General features: G+C 44.2%; 1 protein-coding gene across 2 annotated transcripts in view; it reads right to left on the bottom strand.

Annotated features, from left to right (window-relative positions):
* LOC139532204 (neuroligin-4, X-linked-like) overlaps positions 1-976 on the bottom strand; it is a 77,797-nt gene extending 76,821 nt beyond the window's left edge. The window contains exon 1 of one of the 2 annotated variants that reach the window (XM_071329521.1): positions 579-976. The gene's annotated coding sequence lies outside the window, so the exon portion shown is untranslated. The remainder of the gene's footprint in view (positions 1-578) is intronic. The other variant, XM_071329522.1, reaches the window with a different exon arrangement.
* Positions 977-23,806: the final 22,830 nt, after the last annotated feature.

Below are 23,806 nucleotides of genomic sequence, written 5' to 3'. Positions count from 1 at the left end.
AGCACTGGACATCATGGGTGCTGCTCTCTGTTCAAACACAGATAGCCCTTTCCTAGGGCTTGTGTGAAATAATGTGGCCACAGGCGATTGGGGTTATGAATGGCATGTCCCTTAGGCTATGCGTTTTTGCGCGTTTTTCTCTACAGCCAATTTGTCATTATCGAATCCAACGCATGTTGCTGTGGCTCTACATAAGAAGCGAATAAACCCCAATTTGATCATTCTGGCTTTGAGCAAAGAAACCACTCAACACGTCTTTAAAGTGCGTAGAACGTGGATCAATCGTCTTTGCAATGCCAGGCGATTTCGTTCAACACATGGCTTATTTTCATAATTACATTGAATGATGGTCATACACATTTCTGAAAAACTGGTTGCGCGCCACGCACTTTAAGCAAATGACAGAATGAATTCCCTGTGGTAGCAAGCTCTTCTCAAAATGTCTGCAGCGCGAGTCCGGACAAGCCATATAACGGGAAAGCCGCCAGAAAACAGCCAGAAAACAAACACATTCAACTAAACTGTATAAAAGAGAAAATGGGTTTATTGACTATTTGTAGGCTAATAACAATACTTACCTTTGCGGTATTCCCACTGTATGAATTTAGCTCGTAGTCCTGACTTCAAAGGATGTGATACTAAAATATACACCACCACACAGGAAAAAATAAATCTCAACAGTGTGCGCTCCTCTGAAAATCCCAACGTGATAGTGCGGTCCAGATAACAAGAGTCAAACTCCGCTTCAGGTTCTATGCAGAAAAGAAAAATTGAGTTTTCCGTTTGTTAATGACACACATAGCATATACGGTCATTTCAGTGAGTCATTGTAGTAGCACGGTCAATTGTGCTGAATCTAATTGCCGGAATAGAGAGAAAGCGCGGAGAGATCGGACAGCAAAGACGAGAGATTGGAAAGGATGGAAAGACCAGAGTTGTTCAGTCGCGCCCCTCTCTCTCTCTCTCTCTCTCTCTCTCTCTCTCTCTCGCTCTCTCTCACTTTCTCCCTCTCTCTAGCTCCAGTTGCTATTGGACTACACTAAATGAAATGTACAAAGCCTGCAGCCAATGGATTGCCGCATTCTCTCCATCACTGTTAACCAGCTGCCAGTATGGACCAGTTTTGGCATCCGTGAGGAAAGGACAGGAGGGTAGCAGGTGTAGTAGGGCATACTGTGGTTTTTGTTTTGCTGATCATATTCGCCCAGGCTGGCTGTTCGACCCATGTAGGTACCTGTAATGAAACGTGTATCAAAAATCTATTAACTAACTATTCAGCTATACAATGAGCCAATTCATCACACCTGATATGCAACATGAATTCAGCTTAAGCAAAGTATCGATCCAGTAGCCAAGCATTAACATATCTTATTTGAACTGTTAGTGTTTTCCTATATATTTCATTAAGGTTAAATGGAGGTAATCTGCCCTTAAACTGGGGGAGACACCGTTCCCTATAGCTATCAATAACTGAAAAATAACACAAAGTGAAAAGTAATTTGGGATTTTCAACAAGCAGAGTGAAGCCAACAGAGCCAAAACGCAAGAAACAATTATATGTAAACACACATTTACATTTGAATCATTTATCAGACGCTCTTACCCAGAACGATTTAGAAGAGCAATTAGGGTGCCCTGTTCAAGGGCGCAAGGACAACTAGATTTTTTCTAGTTGTCTCGGGGATTCGAACCAGCAACCTTTGTTACTGGCCCAACGCTATACATATTTTATCCTGCATTGCAGGGAAAACATGTCAAAGTTAAGTATAATAGTGTGGATTATCACACACATGCAGAAAAACAGACCACATGAGACATGATCAAAGGGACCAGGAGATCTCCCTCTGAGTTCTGTTTCCAGCATAGATGAATGTGGTCGCCTCGGGCAGACTAAAGTAAATACGGATAGCCAAGCTTGCTTTGACTTCGTGTTGGTGCTAGCAAGCTAGCAAGCAAGCAAACTAGGTATCAACAGCCAATCCAGTAGGGGCAGGAAACTATAGTGAGCTTCGATTGGTCAATAGCAACGCAATGTCACGGAGTATTTATATAAAGTCCAGCTTTCCCCAACTTTGGTCCCACGCGGTTCACTCTTCCGTCCCCATGTTCGCATCGCCCAGCTTTATTGAGACGGCAATAAGGAAATAAGGAAACCCTCTATTCCCTCATTCAATTATCCCACTGAGCTAGCTAGCGCACCGAACCCATGTCAAACATTTGACATTTCTGTCCATTTAAGGCAGAGATTAGCCTACAAAGTAGCCTAGATGTCAATGAATGTTGTGTGAGTCAGTCTTTAATTCACCACGGTGCATTAGCATGTAGCCTGTGCTGAATGAGTTTGTTCAAGGTAAAGACTTCCTGTGTTTCTTATTGATTTTCTTGATTTTTTTTCTCTTCAAGGATCCTCTGACTGCACCTTACGGTCGCTGCCCAATGTCCTTTGGAGCTGAACATTAGATCGTGGATTCCAAATTGTGCCGCTGTCCGTGGTGCTGAAATAACCTCTAACCACTATTTGCTTGTCTGTTCAGGCCTACACATCTGAACTTTCTACACACGGAAACGTCACTATAGTAGGCTAATGAATTGCCTTCAAGTCATGTTTACCATGTCCCCCTAGGGTTGGCTTGCCAAATTCCTCATAATCACTACAACACCTCACCACAACATGGGTGTCGCCAGTCAGAGGTCAGTGTGGACAGAATCACGTACTATGTGTCCCAAATGGCACACTATTCTCTACATAGTGCACTATTAGGGATTTTGGCAATGAAGCCCTTCATCTACTTCCTCAGAGTCAGATGAACTTGTGGATATCATTTTAATGTCTCTGCGTGCAGTTTGAAGGAAGTTGCCAACTAGCATTAGCGCAATTACTCCAAGTCTATGGAAACATCTAGCCTTAAAGGGATAGTTCTACCGCTCTAATTTCCTTCATACTGGACACAAAGTTCATCTGACTCTGGAGAAGTTGATAAAGGGCTTCATTGGCAAAATCCCTATCCCTTTAATCTGAAAGCCACTGCCAAGCACACATTGTTTTAAAACATAGAGGTGACAAAACATCACTGAACATATTCTTCTAATCTAAGGCCACTCACATACACACACACACACACACACACACACACACACACACACACACACACACACACACACACACACACACACACACACACACACACACACACACACACACACACACACACACACACACACACACACACACACACACCTGTACAGTCTATGTAAGGTAAGTGTCATGCAGAACCATCCAACTTTCTAGTCAGAAATATAAACATGATCATTCTCATCACATGTTAACAATGACATCATTTTGTTAACAATGACATCATAAAAAAAAAATGTTAATACAAAATCCGATGTGTTCTGATAATCATTTTTAGCCAATTAACTGCTTTGAAACTGAACGTTTGCCTAGTCTGTAGATGACAACCATTTCCTCTCTTCACTTTTTGAATGCATTGTTCTTATCTCAATAAAACGTTTCCCCTTCCTGAAGAATCTATGGGAGGAGCTATAGGAGGACGGGCTCATTGTAATGGCTGGAATGGAATGGTACCAAACACATCAAACAAATGGAAACAGTGTGTTTGGCTCCCTAGAGTTCATATAGCTCCTCCCACCAGCCTCGGGTGTATACTGTATCTACCACCATACATAGATTCACTCATACAATATTTGGGATGTTTGAGTTTCTCCAAGAAACGCAGCATTGCCAACGGCATTGCAAAGCGCATTGTGCGTAAATTATAACAACTTTTTCCTTTTTCCTTTTTTCCTATTTCGGACGAATGATTTACATAAAACATAGACCCCAATTCTATCTCCACAATAATGTTTGAAAAAACGTCCAACAGCTGTATCATTTGGGTTGAGCATTGAACACCAGACCGCTCACCAGTCTAAGTTATATTGAAACAGGAATTACTTACAGTCTTGAGTTTGGGTATCTACTTGGCTTAGTAAATATCTAAAATGCAGAGCTGCTATACGAATGTCTGTTAAATATGAATGAATTCATGATTACATCATTATTTATGAACTTGCTCTGCCTAGATAAATGAAAAGGGATTCTTTAATGCAAGAAACTATTCAACGGTTATAGGTTTCTTTCGGATTATAATGTTATGCAAATGGTTAAGTAAAACAGTTACTGGAGGAAAGAGATGCTAAAGCTACTTTAATAATGAAATATTCATGTCATTTTCCTTTTTAATAAAACGAACAGGAACACAACAGGTCAAAGGTCACACCGGTAGACATACAGTAAGGAGCTAAGGGGCTTTGTAAACTGTTTGGTATCTGCCCCTGCATGTCAGTGGTCTGTTTACTCTAAAAGACAAAGCTATTTCTGGATTTTCAATTGTGTTCTTTTTCTCTGGACTCTGGCCTGGGCTCCTCCCTGATCTTACTGTGATCGTTGTATTTGAATGAGGAGAGTGAGGTTCCTAGACGACTCTGAGCCTCATGAACTTGGAGTGATTTTATGCCCATCAGGGTTTCCCCAGCCCCACCTCTGACCATGGAAAGTCCAGACCTTTTGATCAAAATCACAAATGGCAGCTGCCACAGCAAGTGAGCACGATAGACACACGGTTTATTATACACTCAGATAGAAATAGGTTTGGTAGATATCCAACATAACAAAAGACCACGATCACAATAATGAAGAAAGGTCAAAGTCCTCTGACTATCGCTGTTAGGTATTTCTTACTGGATTCTCTCTCCTCATTTACTGCACCACTGATCCCCTTTAGCCGCATCTATGATGTCTTGACTATAGTGTACATGTTGGATCCTGGTCAAACATGACCTCTACTGACTCACCATTTCCCAGTCAACTTGGCTATGATCACCACAAGTCATCTCCAGTCACACCCTCTTCTATGACTGAATCTGGATCCTACAGTAACATACTGGATCACAGTGTGGTGAATTAATGAAGTTCTCTGTATGTCTGGTCTACAGTAAAATGGCTTTCAGCCAGATTATGTTGATCCCTGATCTATAACACAGTGGGGAGGAGTGTGAAATTCCTCCATTCTGAGGGTGATTAGGAAGTCTTTAGCCTAGCTAATTTGTCAACGAGAGGCCCCTTCAATGGTTGGACTGTGAATAAGGCCTGGGATGCTCAATAAAGGACTCTGTTAATCAGGGGAATGAGATGACGAGGACTGTTGACCATGTGGATTCAAAATCCCCTCCTAAATGGGGTTTATGATGAGTGACTGGACTCGGGAACATGTTGAAAAATCATTAGGAGCAATGACTTCTGTTGTCACAGGGGTAGCCTTCAATCTTTCTCCATATCCATATTTCTGTGAAGATTTGTTTAATTGTATGGTTTCATACATTGTTTTTCGAACATTACTGTCGTGTAAAGTGTAAACCGGCCTCTAAAATGAATGTTCGCGCTATACCCTTGTACCTTCCACTTCAGTCGGTGATTACCTAATATAACATGCAATGCTCTTACCTAAGCCCCTAAGTCACCTCTTGTCCTAGGTGACTGTGGAGTGTGGAATCCACAGGAGGCCTCAGGTTCTGTTGCCTCCATGACGAGTCTTTGCAGAACACCTGAGCCCGTATACATAAAACAGTGTGCTGATCTAGGATCAGGTCTTCTCTGTCAATATAGTCTTATTCATTATGATCTAAAAGGCAAAACTGAGAGGGTCTTACAGAGTGGGCCTCAGTGGATGACAGCTTCGTTCAACATTTATCCACAGAGTCCTGTCTTTCACTGTTTTAGGAAACGGTTTCTCAGACCCAGAGTAAGCCTAGCAAGAAGCATATTTAATGGATTTTCGCCATTTAAAGTGCTTTATAGTCTACGATTAGGCTTAATCTGTATCTGGCAAACCGGCCCTAGAGTTTGATGGTTTAAGGGTGTTAGTTTGGATCAGTAGCATCGATGTCAAGATCATTGAGGGGCAGCGGGACAAACATGGCAACTTGGAGTGGTTCCTGACGGGCTGTAACCTGAGAAAACACACTGTTCATGGAAATGCTCATGTACTTACCGTCGGCTCTATGCCAAACATGTTATGATTGCCACTGCCATGAAAAACTGATATTTTATGTATGTATTTGCCTTAAGCAATCTGAAAGCTAATTTGTTGAAGCAGCCTATTGGTGGTGTCTATCTAGGGATGTCAAAATGCTGCAGCTGCTGAATTAAGTAGCAAAACAGCTATACTTATTCATTTATTCATTCATTTCACATTTGTGAACACCGATAATATCAGGGATCAAGGTAAGACCCAGATGCAGACCGTGTCGAAGAAACAATGTTTATTACAGTAACAGGGGCAAAGGTACAGGACGGCAGGCAGGCTCAGGGTCAGGTCAGGCAGAGGTCGGTAATCCAGAGGTGGGGCGAAGGTACAGGATGGCAAGCAGGCTCAGGGTCAGTGGCAGACAGAGTGGTCAGGCGGGCAGGTACGGGGTCAGGACAGGCAAGGGTCAAAAACCAGGAGGATGAGAAAAGAGAGACTGGGAAAAAGCAAGAGCTGAATACAAAAACGCTGGTTGACTTCACAAACAAGCAGAACTGGCAACAGACAAACAGAGAACACAGGGATAAATACACAGGGGATTATGGGGAAGATGGGTGACACCTGGAGGGGGGTGGAGACAATCAGAAAGACAGGTGAAACAGAGCGGGGTGTGACAGATAAACTTCCGAGAAATGCGATAGAGATTTTAAAGCTTTTAATTGCATTTAACAGTTACATTTGCCTTGTGTACATGTTTATTACTGTTGCTGTGATTTTCTGGGTTGTTCGTTATTAATGACTCTAACGGTCTCTTCCTCAAAACAGCGTGAAGTGTCACAGAAAGGAAGAAGATCTGGGCAAGTTTAGCGATATATATATACAGTGGGGAGAAGAAGTATTTGATACACTGACGATTTTGCAGGTTTTCCTACTTACAAAGCATGTAGAGGTCTGTAATTTTTATCATATGTACACTTCAACTGTGAGAGACGGAATCTAAAACAAATCTAAAACAAAAATCCAGAAAATCACATTGTATGATTTTTAAGTAATTCATTTGCATTTTATTGCATGACATAAGTATTTGATACATCAGAAAAGCATAACTTAATATTTCGTACAGAAACCTTTGTTTGCAATTACAGAGATCATACGTTTCCTGTAGTTCTTGGCCAGGTTTGCACACACTGCAGCAGGGATTTTGGCCCACTCCTCCATACAGACCTTCTCTAGATCCTTCAGGTTTCGGGGCTGTCGCTGGGCAATACGGACTTTCAGCTCCCTCCAAAGATTTTCTATTGGGTTCAGGTCTGGAGACTGGCTAGGCCACTCCAGGACCTTGAGATGCTTCTTATGGAGCCGCTCCTTAGTTGCCCTGGCTGTGTGTTTCGGGTCGTTGTCATGCTGGAAGACCCAGCCACGACCCATCTTCAATGCTCTTACTGAGGGAAGGAGGTTGTTGGCCAAGATAGGTTGTTGGCCAAGATCTCGCGATACATGGCCCCATCCATTCTCCCCCCAATACGGTGCAGTCGTCCTGTCCCCTTTGCAGAAAAGCATCCCCAAAGAATGATGTTTCCACCTCCATGCTTCACGGTTGGGATGGTGTTCTTGGGGTTGTACTCATCCTTCTTCTTCCTCCAAACACAGCGAGTGGAGTTTAGACCAAAAAGCTCTATTTTTGTCTCATCAGACCACATGACCTTCTCCCATTCCTCCTCTGGATCATCCAGATGGTCATTGGCAAACTTCAGACGGGCCTGGACATGCGCTGGCTTGAGCAGGGGGACCTTGCGTGCGCTGCAGGATTTTAATCCATGACAGCGTAGTGTGTTACTAATGGTTTTCTTTGAGACTGTGGTCCCAGCTCTCTTCAGGTCATTGACCAGGTCCTGCCGTGTAGTTCTGGGCTGATCCCTCACCTTCCTCATGATCATTGATGCCCCACGAGGTGAGATCTTGCATGGAGCCCCAGACCGAGGGTGATTGACCGTCATCTTGAACTTCTTCCATTTTCTAATAATTGCGCCAACAGTTGTTGCCTTCTCACCAAGCTGCTTGCCTATTGTCCTGTAGCCCATCCCAGCCTTGTGCAGGTCTACAATTTTATCCCTGATGTCCTTACACAGCTCTCTGGTCTTGGCCATTGTGGAAAGGTTGGAGTCTGTTTGATTGAGTGTGTGGACAGGTGTATTTTATACAGGTAACGAGTTCAAACAGGTGCAGTTAATACAGGTAATGAGTGGAGAACAGGAGGGCTTCTTAAAGAAAAACTAACAGGTCTGTGAGAGCCGGAATTCTTACTGGTTGGTAGGTGATCAAATACTTATGTCATGCAATAAAATGCAAATTAATTACTTAAAAATCATACAATGTGATTTTCTGGATTTTTGTTTTAGATTCCATCTCTCACAGTTGAAGTGTACCTATGATAAAAATTACAGACCTCTACATGCTTTGTAAGTAGGAAAACCTGCAAAATCGGCAGTGTATCAAATACTTGTTCTCCCCACTGTATATATATATACGGAATAAAAAGAGATTCCCACTGAACGTGGATCAGGGGAAGGGGTTCCTAAACCCATAGCTGCAGGACTTGTATTTTTTCCAAGCAAAACCAAAATACAGTATGATCACCAAACACCGTTAAATACATGGTTCCAATTTATCATCTGCTGTAATTGTCTGTTTTGGCAACACTATTCCACTCGTTGAGAAGAAACCCATGACCTATTATGAAAGACAGACATGACATAAAACAATTACTGCTATATCAATGACTGTATCAATTTACAGTGAAATACCATGAAATATGGCACTGAAGCTACAGTATATTTAGATATGGGCACCAAGCATGAAATCCTTCACCAGCATGTGTTTTTTTGCATTGGGACTAATAGCCTCCCTGAAAAAGAACCATCACCCCTCAACCCCTTCTTGTCATGTATTTCACACTGTGAACGTGTTAATGGTAAGGTTTGAGGCATTCCCATGCTGTATACTATTCCTGTAGGAGTCCATCTCACTCCCATGTTTTATACATGTTGTCACAGAGACCTGTGTAATAGACTGTGTCTGTGTCCCAAATGGCACCCTTTTCCCTATTTAGTGCACTACTTTTGGCCAGAGCCTGTAGGGGAACCCATAGAGCTCTGTTCAAAAGTAGTGCACAACATATGGGATAGGGTGCCATTCTGTGACGCAACCTGTGCTTCTTCATATCTCGCCGTTTGACCAGAACATTCTGACCTGGTCTAATACTGTGTAGCACAAACTCAACCTCAACTATTCCTGCTCTCTTTGCTGCAGTCGAACACACAGGGAACCAACTTTTTATTTATAAAATGCATTTTGAAAAAGAGCAGATAGTTGGTCATGTATGACATCACCAAACCAGTTATATCACCCACAATTCATCTTTAAGACTTCAACTGTGAACATCTTTAAGGTAGAGGCCGAGCGGGCTCATGGGTTCTGGTCTTTAAAGCAAAGCTAAAGCATTATAGTAGCCTAGTGTACCAGTGAATTGATGACGGTCAGTTTACTAAACATAACAACCAGCTAACAGGGAGTACAGATTCAACTCACAATGTGCACTGCTCTTCCACATGGCTTGGTAATGTGAACATGGCCAGCCAAGGTGCACCTGGTGCACAGGGTCCAACCTATACACTTTTCCCAGAAGTTCTCTCTCTACAGGGTCCAACCTATACACTTTTCCCAGAAGTTCTCTCTCTATAGGGTCCAACCTATACACTTCCCAGAAGTTCTCTCTCTCTCTCTCTCTCTCTCTCTCTCTCTCTCTCTCTCTCTCTCTCTCTCTCTCTCTCTCTCTCTCTCTCTCTCTCTCTCTCTCTCGCTCTATCCATTAGTTTTTTATTCATCATAAAGTCATAAAGTCTTTGAAAGCTCTTAGGTCTTCCATGTGTCTGGGACAATGTAACTGTAGTTGTCTAGCTCTTGTTGTTATTTTGGTTGTTGTTGTTGTTGTCTCGAACCTTGTGCTCTCATACTGTGCATGACATGATGTGAGGACATGACTGGCCCATGACTGGCCCATGACTGACTCAGAGCCATCCAGGCCGTGAAAGAGAGAGGCAGTGAATGCCCACCCCTCACTTCAGACTCAGAGGCTCTGCTTTGGGCAACACTCCCTCAGACATGCAGCATCCCTCAACAACCAATGGCTCTCCACACCCCCATGTAACTGGCTCGCAGCACTGCCCCACTTCTCCCTTCCGTTGTGAAAGCATTATGCATGTCCTCTCTCTCGCGCCCGCCCGCGCCGAGAGAGGACATGCATAAAACAAGACTGAGCTGAGCCCCAGAGGTTAGTGTGTGGACGAGGGCACAGACGCAGAAAATTCACTGACACAGAAAACCTCTTATAAAACAAGAGAGGAAAGGATACGCTGCTGAACATGTTGGGAGTTGTATGCAGTGTAAAAAAAAACGTTCTTTTTTACGACTTGGCGTGTATTTGTTTCTATATTTAATGAGGAGAGTACCGAGTATTTCTGTTGTTGGGTACATTCTATGTAGTGTATTGTATGTAGTGTCTGCAGTAATATGACATCTTGAGGTTAGATATTGTACACGAGGATATTACTCTAGGGTCACAGAAGCCGATCAAGGTAGGGGAAAAATCATTCATCCAAACGCATCAAAGAAGGATAGGATAGCTTGGCTTATGTCCTTTTATGATGTACAGCAGAGTACACATCAGTAAGGGACAACAGATCACAGAGGCTGCATCCCAAATGACAACCTACTGTCACGCTCGCTATCCTCAAACTCCCCGTCATAAATCAACCAAGGCGCAGCGTGCATGTAGTTCCACATCTTTTAATAGGAGTGAACCGTTAACAAACAAAAACAAACAGATAAACAGCAATGAACGTGACCCAACCGAGGTGCACACACACACGGAAAATAATAATTACCCACACATTAGGTGGGGAAAAAAGGCTGCCTAAGTATGATTCTCAATCAGAGACAACGATAGACAGCTGTCCCTGATTGAGAACCATACCCAAAACATAGAAATACAGAAACCTAGAAAACCAAAACATAGAATGCCCACCCCACATCACACCCTGACCTAACCAAATAGAGAAATAAAACGGCTCTCTAAGGTCAGGGTGGGACACCTACTCCCTAAATAGTGCACTGCTTTTAAACAGAGCCCCTTTATCCCCTTATGGTCCCTGGTCAAAAGTAGTGTACTATTGTAGGGCCAATTGGGATACATCCAGAACGAGCCATGAACAGGGTGTAGGATCCATGGGACATTTTCTTGGAATGACTTGATGGGTTTTGGTTCGGGTCGATGCAGTCACCACCTGCTACCCATCTGTAATGTGTTGCTGGCTCCCTCCCTCACGTTAACACCTGTGTGCCGCCTCTCTAACCCTGCAGCTTCTCCTGGAGAAAGCTCCCTGTACATGCAGTTACAACTTCCTCTGCTAAGAGGGCAATGGGGATCAGATCCATATATAGCCTTAATGTATAGTCATGGCTCTGGATGTGGTTGTCACGCCTATTCCCGCTCCGGCGGTCCACTAACTACCGGCCCTCAGTGGCCTCAGTCTTCAGGCGGTATTGGTTTTGCTTTTATGTCCAGTACGCTTCTCTTGTTTTCTATATCTTCATGTCCTTGTTATTAAACTCACCAACTGCACTTGCTTCCTGACTCCCTGCGTCTTCGTTACGCTGGTTCCTGTTTTGTACTTGTTGTTCTGGCTTGTGCATTCATAATCAATCTTGGAAAAATAGAGTAAGACAAACGTTTCATCATTTATCTCCCATTATTGAAATTAGCTTCTTTAAAATGTGACATATAGACAAAGATACTTAACTACTTTTGAATGGGTGTCAGATATGTGAACCGTGTGATGGGAGGGAGGCCTTGCCCTCTGAGCTAACCTGGCCAATACAACGTCTCCATTCTGCTGAGCTAGCAACGGGGCCTTAGCTTGGACCGCCCATCAACTCTACCAGGCTCTCTTTATAGGCTACAGGAGCCTACGTTGAGGGAAGCAGTAGTACAGCACCATTACTTCCATCAAGATGCATTCAGACGGAGGTGTTCTGGTGACTTCTAGACTCGAAAGGACACATTTCATTGAACCGTTCATGCCAAATGAAGCTTCTGAATTAGCCACTTCTTGTTATCTCTTCAGACAAACAAATCTTCACTCATTGACATTTCTGTATAAGGAAACAGGCATCACTTTAACAGGAGAGTGTGGAAGTCATGCAATATAAATCAGAAACATCTTAACATGGTCCTGATTGAATAATCATAGTAGACTCCATGGGTTGAGAGGTTCAGTTAAGTATTGAACTAGCCTCCGGCTAATAGCAACCATTTAACTGGGCCTAAACAGACTATTCAGACATTTGGCGATTGCATAAATCACAATCTGTTTGTGTGTGTGTGTGTGTGGGTGTGTACATATGTGCGTGCTTGCATGTGTGTGTGTGTGTGTGTGTGTCCCAATCCTTCACAGGCATTACTGATTACTCTATCCAACTCTAGCCACAGGATCACAAGGAGAGGCTGAGCATAATGTCCCCAGATACACTCTCCCATCCAGTAATGGTCAGTCATTGGATCTATCTAGAAATACAGTGCAACCCATGGGGATGCTGCCAACAATGTCTTCATTTGAAGGTGGATATTGTGTGTGGAGATTAGAACAGTCACTTCTGAGTGCGTGTGTGAGTGCCACTGAGTAAATTCCATCAGCTTTATAGTTCTGTGTCTAGAAAGTATCAAATGTAAGTTTACTATGTGAAAGTCTGTTGATATTACATGAACTCGGTTCGACCGTGCCTGGAACTACCCATGCTCAGGAGTTCCAGTGATACTTACTCAGAACCCTATGGGCAAATAAGTAATTGGATCACAGGTGGAAAACTAATCCCCGCGTGGACTATAGTAGTTGCTAGGCGGATTTGTCAACAATTACAGAACATGTCCTGGATTTGACAGCCATGAAGTAGGGTTATTACACAAGACAGACAGGCAGATGCTGCCTCCCCCTTCTTCCTGAAATGTCTTCCACAGCCAAGGACACATCAGACAACACAATTAAATAATCAACACATCATTTATTTTGAATTATACTCAAAATGATTCAATGCTTTTTGTATTATTATGTTACAGTGAATAGACACATTAGTCATCACAATTCAAGAGACCGTCCTTTAAATTATGATGCTTCAGGTTATAATCATCAAATATTTATTTTAATTGTGCTGAAAATGATCCAATGCTTAAGCCGTAGTGAATGGTTGACAATAATATCTCTGAGCTGGACTGTTGGCTGACAGTAGTGTTGCAGCTGGTCTCTCCCTCTCTGTCGAGCTGAGCTGCCTCTCTCTCAGTCTAACTGTCACAGTCTGAACGCTTCTCTCTCTCTCTCTCTCTCTCTCTCTCTCTCTCTCTCTCTCTCTCTCTCTCTCTCTCTCTCTCTCTCTCTCTCTCTCTCTCTCTCTCTCTCTCTCTCTCTCTCTCACAGTCTGAACACTTCGTTCTCCTCTTCTCTTCCCCCAGCTCTCTTTCTCTGGTGAAAGCTATGATCCCTTATTGATGTCACTTGTTAAATCCACTTCAATCAGTGTAGATGAAGGGTAGAAGACAGGTTAATGAAGGATTTTTAAGCATTGAGACAATTGAGACTGAGACATAGATTGTGTTTGTGTGCCATTCAGAGCGTGAATGGGCAAGACAAAATATTGAAGTGCCTTTAAACAGGGTATGGCGGGCATGCAATTCAATATTAGGAAGGTGTTCCTAATGTTGGTATACTGTACTCAGTGTAAGTCAACTTAAGATCCTACACCTGTGTGGCTCAGTTGGTAGAGCATAGTGCTTGCAATGCCATGATCATGGGATCAATTCTTTCCACCAATACAAAAAGTATGTGTGGACTAATGTGCTTTGCGATCTTTTCTTTATTTTGAAGTAACTATCAAGTTCATCCATCATCACATTAAACGCGACTCAACCCTGTAAACGTTCCTGCAGTATTCTAATTATTAATCAAGCCGAATAAAGTGAATTGTAGTAGGCTTTTAATTGCTATTGATCTTATGGCTGTCTACATTTTAGAATAATTCAATTTGGCTTGGGTACCATGTTCCACCAGCTGGTCTCTAAACTAGCCTCGTCTCACACCAACAAATGACTCACAAGCCAACAATACTTTATTTTGCTTGTAATGAGAGAAAATAAAAGGATATTCATTTGCTTCATTATACTATTAAGTTACAGAATAGCCCAACGGAAGCGTTTCTGATTCTGGATAATAATTCATTAAGCCGGCCCATTTTATTCTCATTGAAATATCCATTTCAAACTCTCAGAAAGAAGATTATTCATTATTTTGTTCATTCGCTTTGCATTGTTCTAGATCTGCAACAGTGTGAAAAGCCTCCCCAAATCCAGTGCCCTCTGGCATTAAGCCTGTCTAATTCAGTTCGAGTCAGAGCATGAGGATGAAGCAGCGACTGCAGACAGTGTCTATAAACACTATGGGTGCCATTCGGTACACAGCCTATATCTGAACAGTAGCCTAGCTATCTGCCCGATGTCACAAAACTCATTTGTAAGCCATGATGGAACATTGTCTTTTTCATTGCAGATCAAGATTTGGCGGAAAGTATGCCATATGTGACATTGGTGAGGAGGTTTAGACAGACTGGATTCAATTGAATGTTTGATGAACGGTCTGTACAGTAAAAGGCAATTGACGTGACTGAAACTTGAAGAGGAGGTGGGGATGGGCTATGTGTGTTTGTTGGCTGCAGTGATCACGTTTGCTGACAATTTTTACATCCACCATGCTTCAAATATATCCAGTCTTGGTCATGAATACAACATGCATTGTGTGTTTTGCACATTAAAAGCCAATGGCCTCTGCAGACACCAACAAAGTCTCAAGGTCTCTATCAAAACTGAAGAAAACATTTGCTACCCAAAAGTGTACAACGGAAAAATATGCGATCTGACATGCAGGTTGAGTTTGGAAAAGCAGATGTAGCCATGATTCATTGAAACAAATGAAAACTCCATGTCAAACAATAAAAAAATGTACACCATGATATCAAGCACTTTCTGAAAAGACGTATAAATAGAAAGACAAGCAAAGGTGCAGTTTCCTGGTGTAACGATTCTCTAGCTCTTCCTCCTCCTCGGACGAGGAGAGGAGAAAGGGATCTGAAGACCAATGTGCAGCGAGGTATGATGCCATAATGAATTTATTAAATTAAAGACGAAACACGAAGAACACTTGAATAACTTACAAAATAACAAAACGAAGTCAACAGACCTGAACAAACGAACTTACATATACACGAAGAACGCATGAACAGGAACAGACTACATAAAACAAACGAACAAACCGAAACAGTCCCGTGGGGTGCACAGACACAGACACGGAAGACAATCACCCACAAACAAACAGTGTGAAACGCCTACCTTTATATGGTTCTCAATCAGAGGAAAACGTTAAACACCTGTCCCTGATTGAGAACCATATAAGGCTAATTACCAACAACCTAAACATAGAAACACAAAACATAGAATGCCCACCCCAACTCACGCCCTGACCAACTAAACACATACAAAAATAACATAAAACAGGTCAGGAACGTGACAGGACCCCCCCCTCAAGGTGAGAATTCCGGACGCACCACCAAAAGTCTAGGGGAGGGTCTGGGTGGGCATCTGTCCACGGTGGCGGCTCAGGCTCTGGGCGTGGTTCCCACCCCACCATAGTCACTACCCGCTTTCGTAGCCTCCTCCAAATGGCCACCCTCCAAATTAACCCCACTGGATTAAGGGGCAGCACCGGACTAAGGGGCAGCACCGGACTAAGGGGCAGCACCGGACTAAGGGGCAGCACCAGGATAAGGGGCAGCACCGGACTAAGGGGCAGCACCAGGATAAGGGGCAGCACCAGGATAAGGGGCAGCTCCGGACTGAGGAACGGCAGCTCCGGACTGACTGGCGGATCCTGGCTGGCTGGCTCTGGCGGATCCTGGCTGGCTGGCTCTGGCGGATCCTGGCTGGCTGGCTCTGGCGGATCCTGGCTGGCTGGCTCTGGCGGATCCTGGCTGGCTGGCGGATCCTGGCTGGATGACGGCTCTGGCTGGTCATGGCTGGATGACGGCTCTGGCTGGTCATGGCTGGATGACGGCTCTGGCTGGTCATGGCTCGCTGACGGCTCTGGCTGGTCATGGCTCGCGGAAGGCTCTGGCTGGTCATGGCTCGCGGAAGGCTCTGGCTGATCCGGTCTGGCGGAAGGCTCTGGCTGATCCGGTCTGGCGGAAGGCTCTGGCTGATCCGGTCTGGCGGAAGGCTCTGGCTGATCCGGTCTGGCGGAAGGCTCTGGCTGATCCGGTCTGGCGGAAGGCTCTGGCTGATCCGGTCTGGCGGAAGGCTCTGGCTGATCCGGTCTGGCGGAAGGCTCTGGCTGCTCCGGTCTGGCGGAAGGCTCTGGCTGCTCCGGTCTGGCGGAAGGCTCTGGCTGCTCCTGTCTGGCGGAAGGCTCTAGCGGCTCCTGTCTGGCGGAAGGCTCTAGCGGCTCCTGTCTGGCGGAAGGCTCTAGCGGCTCCTGTCTGGCGGAAGGCTCTAGCGGCTCCTGTCTGGCGGACGGCTCTGTAGGCTCATGGCAGACGGGCGGCTTTGCAGGCTCATGGCAGACGGGCGGCTTTGAAGGCTCAATACAGACGGGCAGTTCATGCGGCGCTTGGCAGACGGACAGTTCAGACAGCGTTGGGCAGACGGGCAATTCAGGCGCCGTTGGGCAGACGGGCAGTTCAGGCGCCGCTTGGCAGACGGGCAGTTCAGGGGCCGCTTGGCAGACGGGCAGTTCAGGCGCCGCTTGGCAGACGGGCAGTTCAGGCGCCGTTGGGCAGACGGCAGACTCTGGCCGGCTGAGACGCACTGTAGGCCTGGTGCGTGGTGCCGGAACTGGAGGCACCGGGCTAAGGACACGCACCTTCATGCTAGTGCGGGGAGCAGGGACAGGGCACACTGGACTCTCAAAGCGTACTATTTGCCTGGTGCGTGGTACCGGCACTGGTGGCACCGGGCTGCGGGCACGCACATCAGGACGAGTACGGGGAGAAGGAACAGTGTGTACAGGGCTCTGGAGACGCACAGGTGGCTTAGTGCGTGGTGCCGGAACTGGAGGCACTGGGCTGGAGACACGCACCATAGGAAGAGTGCGTGGAGGAGGAACAGGGCTCTGAAAATGCACTGGAAGCCTGGTGCGTGGTGTAGGCACTGGTGGTACTGGGCTGGGGCGGGGAGGTAGCGCCGGAAATACCGGACCGTGCAGGCGTACTGGCTCCCTTGAGCATTGAGCCTGCCCAACCTTACCTGGTTGAATGCTCCCCGTCGCCCACCCAGTGCGGGGAGGTGGAATAACCCGTACCGGGCTATGTAGGCGAACCGGGGACACCATGCGTAAGGCTGGTGCCGTGTAAGCCGGCCCAAGGAGACGCACTGGTGGCCAGATATGTAGAGCCGGCTTCATGGCACTTGGCTCAATGCTCAATCTAGCCCTACCAGTGCGGGGAGGTGGAATAACCCGCACCGGGCTATGCACACGTACAGGAGACACCGTGCGCTCTACTGCGTAACACGGTGTCTGCCCGTACTCCCGCTCTCCACGGTTAGCCTGGGAAGTGGGCGCAGGTCTCCTACCTGCCCTTGGCCCACTACCTCTTAGCCCCCCCCCAAGAAATGTTTGGGGTTTCTTAACGGGCTTCCGTGCTAGCCGCGTACCTTCATAAATCCGGTCTCTCTCTCCCGTTGCCTCCGCTCTTCTAATCGCCTCCAGCTGTTCCCATGGAAGGCGATCTCTTCCAGCTCGGATCTCCTCCCATGTGTAGCAACCTTTTCCATTTAACACGTCCTCCCATGTCCACTGCTCGAACTCACGCTGCTTGGTTCTGGATTGGTGGGTGGTTCTGTAACGGTTCTCCTCTTCCTCTTCATCCGAAGAGGAGGAGCATGGATTGAACCAAGACGCAGCGTGATACTTAGACATGATATTTATTTAGACATGACAAAACAACGAAGACAAAAAACGAACTATACTTGAATTAACTAACAAAATAACAAAACGAATGTAGTCATTTCCCTGTTCGTGCGTTCTTCGTGTTACATGTAAGTTCTTACGTCCAGGTTTGTCTACATTCGTTTTGTTATTTTGTTAGTTAATTCAAGTATAGTTCGTTTTTTGTCTTCGTTGTTTTGTCGTGTCTAAATAAATATCATGTCTAAGTATCACGCTGCGTCTTGGTTCAATCCATGCTCCTCCTCTTCGGATGAAGAGGAAGAGGAGAACCGTTACACCTGGTTATAGATTAATAACCTTTACTTAATACCCATCCCGGACCCGGGATCCTCCTCATCAAAAAAGCTGACTAGCATAGCCTAGCCTAACGGGACAGGGATATCATATAATATAATTTTCATGAAATCACAAGTCCAATACAGCAAATGAAAGATAAACATCTTGTGAATCCAGCCATCATTTCCGATTTTTAAAATGTTTTACAGCGAAAACACAATATGTATTTCTATTAGCTAACCACAATAGCCAAACACACAACCGCATATTTTCACCATGTTTCCACCGCATAGGTAGCTTTCACAAAACCGACAAAATAGAGATAAAATTAGTCACTAACCAAGAAACAACTTCATCAGATGACAGTCTTATAACATGTTATACAATACATTTATGTTTTGTTCGAAAATGTGCATATTTGAGGTATAAATCATAGTTTTACATTGCAGCCACAATCACAAATAGCACCAAAGCAGCCAGAATAATTACAGAGAGCAACGTGAAATATATAAATACTCATCATAAAACATTTATGAAAAATACATGGTGTACAGCAAATGAAAGATAAACATCTTGTGAATCCAGCCAATATTTCCGATTTTTTAAGTGTTTTACAGCGAAAACACAATATATACTTCTATTAGCTCACTACAGTAGCCAAACACACAACGCAATTTACTCCCCGCAAAAATAGCTTGCACAAAACCGACAAAATAGAGATAAAATGAATCACTAACCTTGAACAAATTCATCCGATGACAGTCTTATAACATCATGTTATACAATACAATTATGTTTTGTTCGAAAATGTGCATATTTAGAGCTACAAATCCTGATTATACATTGTGAATACGTAGCATCGATTCACCAGAATCTCCGGAGATATTTTGGACACTCACCTAATCTGACCAAAGAACTCATCATAAACTTTACATAAAAATACTTGTTGTATGGCAAATGAAAGATACACTGGTTCTTAATGCAACCGCTGTGTTAGATTTTTTTAAATAACTTTACCATAACATACAGCTTGCGTTATTGTGAGACAGCGCTCACCAAAACAGCGGAGAATAGGAGTCAACATTTTACACAGAAATACGAAATAACATCATAAATGTTTTCTTACTTTTGCTGAGCTTCCATCAGAATGTTGTACAAGGAGTCCTTGGTCCAGAATAAATCGTTGTTTGGTTTTAGAATGTCCATTTCTTCTGTCGAATTCGCGCCACAATGCTAGCCAAGGTTGCTAACATTCCCATCCTCTCTTGAAAACTCCAAAAGTCCCAATAAACGTTGAATAAACTGATAAAACTCGGTTGAAAAAAACTACTTTATGATGTTATTATCATATGTATCAAAATAAAATCAGAGCCGGAGATATTCGCCGTGTAAACCGAACGCTTTTCAGAAGACAGTGTCGAGCTCCGCCGCGCGCCTTCTAAGACAAAGCAAATTCCGGACCTGTCACTCCAAAAGCTCTTGTTCGGGCTCAGATGAAGCTAGACACCCCATTCCACCTTCCACTGCCTGTTGACATCTAGTGGAAGGCGTATGAAGTGCATGCATATTGATAAATAAAAGCCAGTTGAATAGGCAGGCCCTGAAACAGAGCCTCGTTTTCAGATTTTTCACTTCTTGTATGGAAGTTTGCTGCAAAATGAGTTCTGTTTTACTCACAGATATAATTCAAACAGTTTTAGAAACTTGAGAGTGTTTTCTATCCAATAGTCATAATAATATGCATATTCTATGATCTAGAAAAGAGTACGAGGCCGTTTCATTTGGGCACAATTTTTTCCAAAGTGAAAACAGCGCCCCCCTATTGACAAGAAGTTTTTAAGCCTAGTCCTGGACTAAAAAGCAAACTCAATGGAGAATCTCCACTGAAAGCGAACTCAATGAAGAATCTCCACTGAAAGCAAACTCAATGGAGAATCTCCACTGAAAGCAAACTCAATGGAGAATCTCCACTGAAAATGTTTTTTAGTCCAGGACTAGGCTTAATCTGTGTCCAGGGAAACAGTCCTAACTGTTCATTGATAAAGGCAAAGACTATTTGTTGTTCCCCACTTCTAAAACATGAAACTTCTCTCCTTGGATTACTCACCCACACCATTTGAAGGAGGGTGAGAACGGAGGGAAGGAGGGAGGAAGGAGGGAGAGAAAGGAGGGAAAAGGGGAGGAAGGAGGGAGGAAGGAAGGAAGGAAGGAAGGAAGGAAGGAAGGAAGGAAGGAAGGAAGGAAGGAAGGAAGGAAGGAAGGAAGGAAGGAAGGAAGGAAGGAAGGAAGGAAGGAAGGAAGGAAGGAAGGAAGGAAGGAAGGAAGGAAGGAAGGAAGGAAGGAAGGAAGGAAGAAAATATGCTTCACTTGAGCTGGGATCACACAGAGAGAAAACTTTTAATTAAAGATAATTTCAGCATTATTTATGAATGCACCCTCTCTGCTACCCAAGTTCCTGGGTTGGCTTCTTTCTTCTGCATCCCAAATGGCAACCTATTCCCTATGTAGTCTGCTACTTTTGCAGTGGGTGATGTGAAGGAACACAGCCCATTGGAAAGAACTCCTTTCAAGACTTCAATTAACAATACATGGTTTAAGCATTAGCACAGAACAACTGTCTACTCTCTTGCTGCTGCCTGAACAATGAACAATGAGAGAGAGAGAGAGAGAGAGAGAGAGAGAGAGAGAGAGAGAGAGAGAGAGAGAGAGAGAGAGAGAGAGAGAGAGAGAGAGAGAGAGAGAGAGAGAGAGAGAGAGAGAGAGAGAGAGAGAGAGAGAGAATAAATCAAATTACAACACAGTCAAAACAAAACTACATTACTTATTGGGAAACACAAGCACAAAGCAAAATGTAGTGCTACCTGGCCTTAAATCAACAGTACACCGTGGCAAACTATTTGACCATGGTTACTGATCGAAACCTTAGAAAGACCTTGACGGGCCTACCGAGTGGCGCAGTGATCTAAGGCACTGCATCACAGTTGCTAGCTGTGCCACTAGAGATTCTGGGTTCGATTCCAGGATCTGTCGCAGCCAGCCGCGACCGGGAGACCCATGGGGCGGTGCACAATTGGCTAAGTGTTGTCCCGGTTAGGGGAGGGTTAGGCTGGCAGGGATGTACTTGTCCCACTGTGCACTAGCGACGCCTTTGGCGGGCCGGGTGCAGTGCACACTGACATGGTCACCAGGTGTATTGTGTTTCCTCACACATTGGTGCGGCTGGCTTCCGGATTAAGTGGGCATTGTGTCAAAAAGCAGTGTGGCTTGGTTGGGTTGTTTTTCAGAGGATGCACTGCTCTCGACGTTTGCCTCTACTTGGTCCGTACGGGAGTTGTAGCGACGAGACAAGACTGTAACTACCAATTGAATACCACGAAATTGGGGAGAAAAGGGGGTAAATAAACAACAACAACAAAATCCTGGACAAAGTACAGGCTCAGTGCAGCCTTGCCATTGGGAAGGGTAGACACAGGAAAACCTGGCTCCCTGTAGAGGAAAGGCTGCGCACCCACTGCACCACAGCAGAACCCGAGACGGAGCTGCATTTCCTGACAAAATGTCAAAAATATAAAACAATTAGAGAGTGTCATTTCCACAAATGTGAAACCCTTAGACCTCTCTGATGAGAATAGGCTACCCATCCTGTTGGGGGAGGACTCAGAGAGCTGTGGGTTGGCAGACCAACCAACCTGCATATGTCCTCTATGCCATTGTTATTGTTCAATGTATGGTTATTTTGACCCTTGATTATTGTTGTTACTGTTGTCCCGATGACAATAATCTTTTTCATATTGTAAATCTCCAAAGTAAGCTTTGGCAATATGTACATTGTTGCGTCATGCCAATAAAGCAAATGTAATTGAATTGAAAGAGAGAGAGAGAGAGAGAGAGAGAGAGAGAGTGTGTGAGAGAGAGTGTGTGAGAGAGAGAGAGAGAGAGAGAGAGAGTGTGTGAGAGAGAGAGACAGAGAGAGAGAGAGTGAGAGAGAGAGAGTGTGTGAGAGAGAGAGAGTGTGTGTGAGAGAGAGAGACGGAGAGAGGCAGAGAGAAAACCAGAGTCAGAGGGACAGGGACAGAGAGCTACCACAGTGCAGTTGGAGACTTGTTCATTTTGGCACCAATTATATCAACAGAGAGAGAACATAACATACTCTGCATCCATGGGAACATTATTTCGTGATGTTGGCTGATGTTAGTTACAGCTCTGTTAGGACTATGCTTTTCAATCTACAGCAGTTTGTCACTCAATACATGGAAAGATATGCTTGAAAATATAGTGACTCACTCATGTCAAGTTTCCATTCAAGCTTATAAATGTAAAGTCTGTTTTAAAAAAAACTAATGTTCTCCACGTTATGCGTTTATGCTAGCTAGAACAACCTCTTCTTTCTCTTTCACTGGTTTCACTGTCTGCAGAGTAAACTAAGCCATAGCTACAGCCCCATACAGTCACTGTTGTCATGGATGTGCCCTGAGCAGCAGTTGTTAGACACTGTCCTTTTGTGTTGAACAATGGAAATAAGAAAGTGAGTCATTGGCTCAGGCAGACATCATTGGGTTGTGATAAACACAAAATAGGTCTCCTTCTCAGAAACGCACTCAACGGTTACTTACTCTATATAGAGTTCTGTGTATTGAAAGAAAGTATACAAATAACGGAAATAAATAAACCCTAGCAGTGACGTGAAGTAGGGAGTTTGAAGGAGAGAAGAGAGACTAACGCTTTGTGCAACAGTCCTTGGCTCTTTCAGTGTTAGTGTTCCCAAAGCCTAGTCATCCAGGCCACACATTTTAATAGCACAGATTATTCTGTGCTGTAAAAAGACTGCTGTGGTACGTCAACCAATATTGTATCTAGTCTCTGTATCAGTGTCTCTCTGTTGGTGTCAAAACAGAATCGTGGTTGTCCTTTTAGTATTGATTCCTGTAACTACCTTGAACATGTGTGGAGATCAGAGGTCGTACTAAGGGACAATAGAATCCACTTCAGAACATCATGGTCCACTTTATAAAAGTGCCATATTCAGCCAGATTTAAACTCCTTACTCCACATCATCACAGCAGGGTTATTTATTCAGAGATGTATTTTGTGTTATTGCTCTCCTCAGTGATTCTGTTTTAAAAATGGGAAAATTTCCCTCAAGTATCTTCTCTTAATTTCATTCATACTTATAGTGAGAGACAAACTTTTCCTTCTGCATTGTTACTGACCATACAGAATGGTCATAGGCCAGGCTGATTCTAGGATGATATTTCTGGGTGGGCACAGGGCAGACATACATTTTTGTTGTTGTCTGTTTCTGAGCTAATATCCTGCAATTTACAGTTTAACATGACTCAAGCATAATCATTTGGGTGGGCAGCAGAGAGAGAAATATGGATGTTCCCGAAAGCAGAACAGTATAGC

This window comes from Salvelinus alpinus, chromosome 10 (assembly GCF_045679555.1).
Source record: "Salvelinus alpinus chromosome 10, SLU_Salpinus.1, whole genome shotgun sequence".
Classification (NCBI taxonomy): Eukaryota; Metazoa; Chordata; class Actinopteri; order Salmoniformes; family Salmonidae; genus Salvelinus; species Salvelinus alpinus.
Note: the sequence above shows the minus strand (reverse complement) of the source record. Positions and strands in the feature narration are given on the sequence as shown.